This window comes from Grammomys surdaster, unplaced genomic scaffold (genome assembly GCF_004785775.1).
Source record: "Grammomys surdaster isolate TR1022 unplaced genomic scaffold, NIH_TR_1.0 228, whole genome shotgun sequence".
In the NCBI taxonomy this organism is placed as follows: domain Eukaryota; kingdom Metazoa; phylum Chordata; class Mammalia; order Rodentia; family Muridae; genus Grammomys; species Grammomys surdaster.
Genome location: NW_021604673.1, coordinates 151,970 through 155,290, shown reverse-complemented (window position 1 = coordinate 155,290; position 3,321 = coordinate 151,970).

Here is a 3,321-nt window from a genome sequence, read left to right as displayed (position 1 = left end):
TTGATTCATTTGTATTTCTGCTTTGTACAAGGAGATAATAATGGAACAATTTGCATTTGTCTATGTGCCAAACCACACTTGAGCTAGCACCATTTGTTGAATATGGTGTCTTTTTTCCACTGGATGGTTTTGGCTTATTTGTCAAAGGTCAGGTAACCATAGGTGTGTTGCTTTAATTCTGGGTCTTCAATTCTGTTCCATTGATCTACCTGTCTGTCTTTGTACCAATACCATGAGATTTTTTTGTAACTATTACTCTATAGTATAGCTTGAGGTCAAGGGTTCCCCCAGGAGTTCTCTAATTTTTGAAAAGTTTTATTCACTATTCTGGGGTTTTTGTTATTGCAGATGAATTTGAAAATTGCTCTTTCTATCTCTGTGAAGAATTGAGTTGCAATTTTGACAAGGATTGCATTGAGTCTATGGATTGCTTTTTGTAAGATGACCATTGTTACTATGTTAATCCTACTGATCCATGAGCATGGGAGATCTTTCCATCATCTGAGGTCTTCTTTGATTTCTTTCTTCAGAGACTAGAACTTTTGTTCAAATGATTGACTTACTTGGTTAGAGTCACATCAAGATATTTCATATTATTTGTGACTATTGGGAAGGGTGTCATTTCCCTATTTTTCTCTCAGTATATTTATCCTTTGAGTAGAAGAAGGCTACTGATTCGTTTGAGTTAATTTTATATCCATTCACTTTGTTGAAGTTTTTTATCAGCTGTAGGAGTTCTGTCATGTAACTTTTGGGATCACTTAAGTATCATCTTAAGTATCACTTAAGTATCATATCATCAGCAAATAGTGATATATTGACTCCTTCTTTTCCAATTTGTATCATTTTTACCTCTTTCTTTTTTTTTTTTGTCTATATGCCCTGGCTAGAAAATTGAGTACTACATTGAAAAGGTAGAAAGAGAGTGGGCAGCCTTGTCTAGTCCCCGATTTTTGTTGGATTGCTTCAAGTTTCTCTATTTAGTTTGATGGTGGCTATTGATTTGCTGTGTATTGCTGTTATTATGTTAGGTATGGGCCTTGAATTCCTGATCTTTCCAAGTCTTTTACTGAAAGGGTGTTGTATTTTGTCAAATGCTTTTTCAGCATCTAATGAGGTGATCATGTATGTTTTGGGGGGGTTGTTTATATAGTGGATTACATTCATGGATTTAGATATATTGAACCATCCCTGCATTCCTGGGATGAAGCCTATTTGATCATGGTGAATGATCATTTTGATGTGTTCTTGGATTCAGTTTACAAGAATTTTATTGAGTATTTTTGCATCAATATTCATAAGGGAGATTGGTCTGAAGTTCTCTTTCTTTGTTGGGTCTTTGCATGGTTTAGGTACAACTGTGCCTCCATAGAACAAATTAGGTAGTGTTCCTTCTGTTTCTATTTTGTCTAATAGTTTGAAGCATATTGTTATTGGGTCTTCTTTGTAGGACTGATATAATTCTGCAGTAATCCCATCTATCTGATCCTGGGCTTTTTTCATGGGGAAACTTTTAATGCCTGCTTCTATTTCCTTAGGGGTTATGGGATAGTTTAGATAGTTTATCTGATTCTGATTTAACTTTGGTACCTGGTATCTGTCTAGAAAATCATTCATTTCATCTAGATTTTGCTGTTTTGTTGTGTATAGGCTTTTGTAGTAGTTTCTGATGAATTTTTGAGTTTTCTCAGTTTCTGATATGTCTACATTTTCATTTCTGATTGTGTTAATGTGGATTCTGTCTCTCTGCCCTATAGTTAATTTGGCTATGGCTTTATTGATCTTGTTGATTTTCTCAAAGAACCAGCTCCTAGTTTTGTTAATTCCTTGTATATTCCTCTGTCGGGTTATTGGATTTGCTCTGCTCTCCCACAGGGCTCAGCTGCTTTGCTGGGTGGGACATGTGAGTTGACTGTGCTTACCCCATGCTGTAGATGAGTGGGTCTTGGGCCATAGAGAAGCCTAGGGAAACTGCTCCAAGGGTGAGGAAGCACAGTCTCCAGCAATGGAAAGCCAGAGCTGACTTTGGGGTCCCTGGGCCTGCAAGGAATCTGGGCCTTCTGGTTCTCAGTCTCTTGGACATCCAGTAACTGCTGGAAGCATTGAAAGAGCAGAGAACAGAGTGGGGGCCCATGGGCTTGATCTAGCCCAAGGCAGGGGAGAAAAGTGGGGCTGTCTGGCTGGTCCTACTTAGAGGGTCCTTGACTTAACTTCAGTGGGGTGCTTGAGCTTGGCTTGACCATGGCTGGGAGTACAGAGATGGCTTATATGGTCGATTAGATGGTGGCTTTATAGGTTAAGGCCTTCTCCATGCCTCCCCACAGAGGATTCTGATGAAAAAAAAAGGCTGCCCATGGTTTTAAGACATTTATCATCATGCCAGATGATAAGAGAGTGGATAAGTAAAACCATACCTGACTTCTCAGGGTATGCCTGAGATTAAGTACCTTTTGCAGGGAGGAATATCTGGGAAGGAAAGCTTATTGGCTAAGCCCTCCAGGCCTTTAGCTACCTCATTAAAATGGAGATCTGTCTTGAGCCTAAATGACTACAGGTAACATCCTCTACATGTGGAGGGGCTTGGAGCCTTGTCCTTATGTGACTGACAGACACAAATCAATGGGGGGGCTGCAGCTATTGACAGGGGCCTGGTACCTGGGAACAGGCAAAATGCTTGCCATTCTTCCAGAGTCTCTGGGGGCTTCTAGCCTTAGCTCAACTGGGAACCAGGCTATCCTTCATGGTCTCACAGTTCTCTTTGTTTCTACTTAATTGATTTTAGCCCAGAGTTTGATCATTTCCTGCAGTCTTCTCCTCTTTCTAGAACTTTCAGATGTGCTGTTAAGCTGCCAGTGTATGATCTCTTCAATCTTGTTATGAAGGCACTCAAGAGTTACCACTGCTTTCATTGTGTTCCTTAAGTTTAGGTATATTGTGAGTTTATTTTTGTTAAATTCTAAAAAGTCTTTAATTTCTGTTTTTATTTCTTTCCTGACAAAGTTTCATTGAGTAGAGAATTGTTCACCTTCCATGTGTATATGGGCTTTCTGTTGTTTTCATTGTTACTGAAGTCCAACCTTAATCATTGGTGATCTGATAGAATGCATGTGATTATTTCAATCTTCTTGTATATGTTTAGACTTGTTTTCTGATCAATTATATGATCAATTTTGGAGAAGGTACCATGATGTGCTGAGAAGAAGGTATATTCTTTTGATTTAGGGTGAAATGTTCTGTATAACTTGTCAATTTCACTGTGTCTCTGTTTATTTGCTGTTTACATGCTCTGTTCATTGATGAGAGTAGGGTGTTGAAGTCTCC